Source organism: Diospyros lotus, chromosome 13 (assembly GCF_014633365.1).
Source record: "Diospyros lotus cultivar Yz01 chromosome 13, ASM1463336v1, whole genome shotgun sequence".
In the NCBI taxonomy this organism is placed as follows: Eukaryota; Viridiplantae; Streptophyta; class Magnoliopsida; order Ericales; family Ebenaceae; genus Diospyros; species Diospyros lotus.
Window position 1 is genome coordinate 16,745,032 of NC_068350.1, and position 7,677 is coordinate 16,752,708.

General features: G+C 37.6%; 1 long non-coding RNA gene across 1 annotated transcript; it reads left to right on the top strand.

The window, feature by feature from the left end:
• Positions 1-3,235: 3,235 nt before the first annotated feature.
• LOC127789245 (uncharacterized) lies at positions 3,236-6,099 on the top strand. The gene is made up of 2 exons (XR_008020517.1): positions 3,236-4,181; positions 5,727-6,099. It is a non-coding gene; the product is annotated as an uncharacterized LOC127789245 (long non-coding RNA).
• The last annotated feature ends 1,578 nt before the right edge of the window (positions 6,100-7,677 follow it).

A 7,677-nucleotide genomic window follows, 5' to 3' on the forward strand; every position in this document is an offset into this window, starting at 1 on the left:
ATATTAAAAAAAACAAACAAAAAACTGAAAATGTGGGCGGGAATTACTCCCGCCGTCTCTCTCTCCCTCTCTCCTCCCCTCCTTCCCCAAATCCCCAAATATAACCCTAACTCACCCCTCTCCCCCCTTCTCTCTCTCTCTCTCTCTCTCTCTCTCTCTCTCTCTCTCTCTCTCTCTTCTGTGAACTACTCCCGCCGTCGACCCATCCGCCGCCGCTGCCTCCAGCTCGATCGAACTCCGCCTTCGCCGCTGCCAGATCCGGCTCTGGTCGTCGCTGCTACGTCCGTCGTCGCCGCTGCCTCCGCCTCTGGTCGCCGCAGCAGCCGCCGCCTCCAGCTCGATCGGGCTTCGCCTCCGTCGCTTCCAGATCCGCCTCCGCCTTCATCGCTGCCAGATCCGCCTCAAAGGTATATATATTGTGTGTATATGTATTCTGTGTGTATGTATATTCTGTGTGTGTATATATTTTGTGTGTGTATATGTAAGCACCCCCGCCCGGACATCCCCAACCATCCGGACTACCCGAACGGGAGCGCCTACGGGAGGAGAAAGGAGATAAACACAAGACACAGATAACCCCGGCATGCATACACAAAAATGAGAACAGCGGAAGCAAAGCTCAAGACATGCATGCACTATGGGTACCCCGCTAATACAACGGTCACAAGATAAATAAATAAACACAAACTCCTGTGCCGACATACACAAGACTCGAGAAAAGACCTGGCACAGTACGAAATAATAGAGTAAATTCTACCTAGACATCAGAGTGGATAGGGATTGACGAGACTGCCTGTACACCACACCGACTCTGCCGTTAAAGCTGACTCCCTTGCTATGGCCCACGCCGCCCCTACCTGGAATGATGGAAAGCAAGGTGAGTCGAGAGACTCAGCAAGCATAAGGAAGAAAAGGCATAAGGCTACACAAAACCAGAAGTCTCACCCCAGAATAAATCCCCAGGTACACACAAGCCATGAGACGCTACAACACAACAGCACAACAGCATAACAAAATAAAAGCACATACCGGTCCTTGGGGCCCACATAAGACACTTGGCACCCAAGTCCCATACCAACCTGCCGCTGCCCTGAAAGGCAACAAATGTCTCCACAAACCTGCGCGCGCTGTCCCAGGCCGGTACTCCCGTCACCTGTATCCGTCGGTACTCCCGACAACCGAGCCATAGGCTCCCTCGGAACGGTACTCCCGTCCGAGAACTAAATACTACTAGTATCCATGCAATGCACATAAAAATGCAATGGCGTAGTGAGCATCAACGTGATACAAGGCGCCCATACATCCAGGCATCAGGCCATGCTCCGCCCACATAGTAAACCACACGCCATGCATATGCTCGCGGTGGATGCAACCTAACCATACTAGAATGTCCGTGTCCAAGCATACTCAATAAATGAATATCCCAGCATGCATCCCGTACCCATGTGCATATCAAATCATGAACAGTAATACAAGATATCTAATCATGCAGTAAATCACATACCGGCAGAGCTAGTCAGCAGTGTCCGGCACCGGTCAACGGCCAGTGACTAGGGGTGTCCACCCGACGGTCCACATCAAGGCCGTACCATAGTCTACCCCAACGTCACCAACAACCGACCCCTGCCCCACTGCTCAATAGCTCTAACCGAACCATAAATAAATCTGAGAAAAATTGTAAGTAAATCCAATAAAATCGTAAATAAACCCTCACGTCTAGGAACTTAGTCCCCAAACCGGTTCAGCATCATTCCCGAAAGGAATGGGGGTGGTACAAACCCCCATAGGCTCACAACAAATAAAATGCTAGAAGTCTCGGATTTAATTTACTTAAAACAAATGAATAATAATTCAACAGATAAGGCTAAGTGCCAAAACAAAGTAAGGGAGAAGACTAAATACGAGAAATCACGGGGTCTTTCACGGGAATTGAAAAGCACAAGGAGAGGGTTAAGAGCTTGCCTTTACACGGCCGTTTCTTCTCTTTCTTGCACTCCCGCTGCGAAGTAAAACGTTCGCTGGCAATAAATAAAATCGCAGCTTAATTAAATAAATCTACCGTGTAATATAAATAATTTAACCGTCTAAAATCCCTCGTAAGCGCACCACAATTAATATCTCAACGAGTCTAATATTTATTTTAAATTAAATCACGCTAATAAAGCCAGCTTAATAAATTAAATTTAAATCAAACGACTCCAAATTCCATAATTAATAAACGAGTCGAAACAGACGAAGGGAGGGTATAAAATACGAGAAATCACAGGGTTTCTCACGGGAATTAAAGAATACGAGGAAAGCATTAGGTACTTGCCTGAAATCAGCTGATTTCGACCTCACTCGAGCTCCCGATGCAAATTAAATCATTTCCTAGCAAATAACACAACCGGGACTCAAATTAATTAATTTTAATCGCGAAAAATTTATAATTTAAACATGACATGCTTCGACTAATTTTTACCCACGTACTTGATCACTTCCCTTGTCGAAAAATCCCAAAATCCCTTTATTTTTCCTCATTTTCCTTTTCTTCCATTTCTTTTTTTCTTTTCCTCTTCTTCTTCTTCTTCTTCTTCTTCTTCTCCACGCCCACTGCTCCTGCAACGTTTTCTTCTCCTTTCCTTTCCTTCTTCTTCTTCTTTTCTTCTTCTTCTTCCTTTCTTTTTCTTCTTCTTCCTCTTCTTCCTTTCTTCTTCTCCCTTCCTTCTTCTTCTTCTCCTTCTTCTTCCTTTCCCTTCCCGCGGCCGCTGCTTTATTCTTCTTCCCCATGGCGCCGCACCAGCTCGCGGCCATGCCCAGCCGCCTCCGCGGCTACCTCTGCCCGACGCCGGCCATCGTGGCCGTCTTCCCCGGCCGCCACCGAGCCCGTTGCCGCCGCTGCTCCGCCTTCGCCGCCGCTGTTGGTTGCTCGGCTGCCATGGCCGAGCTTCACTCGGCAGCTTCCATGGCTGCCGAGCCTCTCTCTCTCTCCCTCGTTCTATCTCTCTCCCTCTCGGCTAAACTCTCCCCCTCACCCGATCTCATTCTCTTCATCCCCCTCGCCTGATCTCTATCTCACTCTCTGCTCACTCTCTGCCCCTCCCCCTGTCTCTCATCTGCTCACTTTGAAAAATATGGCCACTGGCCATCCCACAGCTTCCACGCACCTGCACACAACCACACAAAATTATATCATATTAATTATTTAATTAAACTTAATTTACACTTTTATTAATGTTGGGATATTACAGTATATGTTAACAGTTGGACTTTGAGTTGTATGTGGTTCAGTTTTTTAATACACAAATTTTACTACAAATATTATAAATAAAAGTAATAACATCTCAAATATATATAATCGCTATCAAAATTGTCCCAGACATCTATACTTAGTTTAGTTTCAGCAATGGTGTGCATATCGTATGGCCATAAATCCACAAAATGGTAGTTTTCTTGAGTTTTCAGCAATGGTGTGCATATCATATATATGCTTTTGTCAATTAAAAAATTTACTTGAAAGAAAGATGTTTTAAAGAGTATATCCATAGATTATTTAAGGGTAACACCGTCACAAAATTGTGACATGGCTTTAGAAGTGGGAGAATCAAATTGGTGTGTTCTCCCTTTCTCCAAACCTGCCAGTTAAATCTTTTGAGTTTCTATCAGTTAAAATCTTTTTAATTAATATCAACCGCAAGACTTCAGCAATTTTCCAAACCTAGAATTGAATAATTTACAATCCTTGGACTTATTACTGTTTTCATGCCCAACTGCTTTCATTTTGTTGTATTTCCTGTATGCTAAACAGTACTTATAATCCTTGGGTGGGTTATTTGTTATAAATACATTCAATATTTTATTTCCTATCTAATACATAGAGCATTTTCTCAAGTATATTGATGTTAGCAAGGAAGTAGGTACATTAGTAATCCTTCCAGATAAAACTATTGAGCACAGCTACAAAAGGTATCAACATTTGCTTGCTTTGGGCGGTTTAGTTGCTTGCAACATGGGTTGCCTGTTTTTGTTTTTGTTTTTGCTTTTTTTCCCAACTGAAATCACCTGCAGCAGAATTGGGCGTGGAAGTTGATGTTTTCTCTAGATGAATGTTGCATTTTTGCTATAGTTTTGGTGTACTCTGTTGGAGATTCTGCAGAATGTTCTTGGAAAATATTTCCCCTGGGTTGCTGAGTTGTTAGTTGGTAAGAGAATTGCCTTCACTTGCTTTCGTACTTGAAAGTTTAATTATGTTGTCTTAGCATAGTATTCTTTAAGAAATTGGAAGTTTTATGGCTGTGACAATATGTTCCAATTATTATTCAAATATTATTTGAAAGTTGATGTTATTTGTGTTAATGTGGCAAGTTAACATGCGAGATGTTACCTCTTTTGTTATGGTATAGCACCTCTTATCATAAATTAACTCTCTATTGAACACTATATCATGCTGACATAGTACACACCCTACTTTAATTTTACATGATACAATCCTGCCTCTTAGATGTTGCACACTAGTACAAATCCTGCCTCTTAGATGAGTCCTGTGATTTTATTTTAATTCTTCAAATAGTGGAACAGTCATCATTGGAAACTTAATTTGCAGCTTCATGAATGTACAAAACTATTGGTACTTTGATTTACTTCATTGTTTTGTTGAAGTAAATAATGTTTCCTTTGTATGCAGTAATAGGACTCTCTTCAGTTGTAATGGTGTATACTGAGATTTACAGTACCCATGGGAATTTGCATATTCTTATTTTTACTATTGTAGGGAACCAAGGCATTTTGCATGTTCATTTGTCTTATAAATGTAATTATTTATTTTAAATAATTAAACCCATAAGGGAACAAGGCCATCACCATGAATGAGTAACTGGCAGCGTCACGATGGTTGGATTGCTATTTTGTTCATATATATATATATATTCTATTGGGAACATATAGATAAATATGTATCCTCATTGGAATGTCCATTGGCTATACAATCACTACATCAATAAGCATGGTGTAAGCCGCTAAGTAATTTGCATACATGGAACATATAGATATAGATTTATAGATATAGATATATAGCAGACTTATGTTTACGCGGACAAAGTTATTAACATTGAGATTGGGTCTTTTACCTCTATCCATATTCTTATCCGTTACTAAATTTGTTGTTGGTGAGATTCAACAATAACTTTTTTTTTTATAGAGCATATCAGCAACTTGTTCTGTATATGTTCTACTTTGGATTATCTATAAGTGTACACGAGAGAAGCTCTCTAATTCTTGAAATACCGTGTTAATCCAGTTGTATATTCTTGATTGTATTATGAATTTTTATGAATTGCATTTAAGTGATTGGTGGGTCCATTGTGGGCTTTGTGAATTTATTTGGGATAAATGATTTGCTTTAGTGATGTCTAAATTTAAAAGGAGTATTGAAATTTTGCAGAATTCAAAAACAAGTATGAGAAAGCCAAAAAAAATTAGGTCTCAAATGTCGGGGGCAGTATGCTTACCTATGGTTCTATTCCCATGTCGGAGTATAAGAAAAAATTGATAATATTTGATATTTTTTATTATTTTTATTTTACTTAATTATTTTTTAAAAAATAACAATTTTTGTATGAACATTTTTTTTTTCTTACAGTCGAAGCAATTTGTAAGTATACATTACTTATATCTTTTTATATTATTCTATTATGGTTAATTAATTTTTTGATATTACAACTTATTTCATGTATTTATGATGCTTACAGGCTAACTTTCAAACGCTACAATAGGAGGCATCATCACACCATTGAAGGTAAGTTGCCATTATCGTCGAGCTTATTGGTAGAATAGATACAAGAAGCTATTAAGACAGCTATGAAATCCTTTCACAATCACCTGTCAGCCATTCAAGGTAGATTGCCTCTCCCGCCGTCGTCTTCATCATCACCACCCTTAGATCTTTCGGATTATTAAGAGGATTCGTTATTTGTATGGATGATAGAATTTATTATGTATTTTACTATTTATGAATGTGTAATTAGTATAGATAGATTTTACAATGTATTTTTAATATTTATGGATGATGTGTATTACTTTATGGATTTATTGTATTGTATGAATGATTTTTTTTAGTTCGTATATTGTGTTTATTAGGTTGAATTTTGAAATTTTTAAAAAATTATTATTTTTTAATTATATTTATATTTAAGACAGATGTAGAGACGGAAAAATTCATTATAAAATCTTTATTAAATTACGAAAAAATTATTTTGTAGAAAAATTTGTCTTAAATTTGAGACGGATTTAGAGACGGAATTTTTTGTCTCCAATTTTTTTTAAAATTGAGACGAATTTTGAGACAAAAAATTTGTCTCAAATTTAAGACGAAAAAATTATCTTAAAAATTTCTTGACGGATTTAGAGATAGAAATAGCAGCGATTTTAAAATTGTTGCAAAAATTAAAAAAATTGCTATCAAATTATTTTTTATAATTAAATTAAATAATTTAATATTAAATTTAATTAATTTTAACAGCGGTTTTAAAATTGTCATTAAATTTTAAAAATTAATAATTTAATATTAAATTCAATTAATTTTAGCGGCGGTTTTAAACCGCCGCTAAATTTTAAAAACCGCCGCTAATTGCGGCGGTTTTCAAACCGCCGTTAATTTAATATTAAATTCAATTAATTTTAGCGGCGGTTTTAAACCGCCGCTAAATTTTAAAAACCGCCGCTAATTGCGGCGGTTTTCAAACCGCCGCTAATTTAATATTAAATTCAATTAATTTTAGCGGCGGTTTTAAACCGCCGCTAAATTTTAAAAACCGCCGCTAATTGCGGCGGTTTTCAAACCGCCGCTAAAAATATCACTTAGCGGCGGTTATACCAGCGGTTGCTAAAAACCGCCGTTAAATGCTGCGCGACGGCTGTATTTGCGGCGGTTTTGGAAACCGCCGCTAAATTACTTAGCGGCGGTTAAAAATCGCCGCTAAATGTAAAAAAAACCGCCGCTAAATGTCAGTTTTTTTGTAGTGAGTCGACAATTTAAGAAAACTATCAATTACTTTATAAAAATAGTCAACAGATTGCAACAACCGGTTGACAGTTTGTCAAGACAAAAAATCATTGGGATTCGGATTACTATATAATTAATTTGTACGCACAAGTAAACAAAGGTGCTTGTGACTGGAGTTGTTCCATGCGCATACATAAGTCTTGGGCTCGGCTAGTGATAAGGGTTTGAAACCTAGGGTTAGGAATGCCTTGAATAATTTTGTAAGCTCTTTACAAAAATATTTTTGGAACAATTTTAATCAAATAAAAATCATAATATTTCAAATGTAAATTTATCACGAGATTTTTTGGCATTGGATTTAATTTTCATTCAACAATTTTGATGAAATAGAAACATAATATTTCAAATGTCACCGAGAGTTTATAACAATATTTTTTATATTCAATTGTATGACGGAATTAATTTTTATTTTAGTGCTTAATAGAACTTATAAAAATAATTTAGGGCACCAAGTCAATAAACATCAATAAAATAATTTCATCATCAAAATACAATTGATGTTCATCGTCAAAACTATATCAAAAGCAAAAGCAAAAACATCAATCTATCAAGAACATACATAGCCTTTTGTCTTTGAACAATTTTTGCTTCATTTATCCAATGGTTCAAAACCAATTTGTAAAAATCATTTAGGAGAT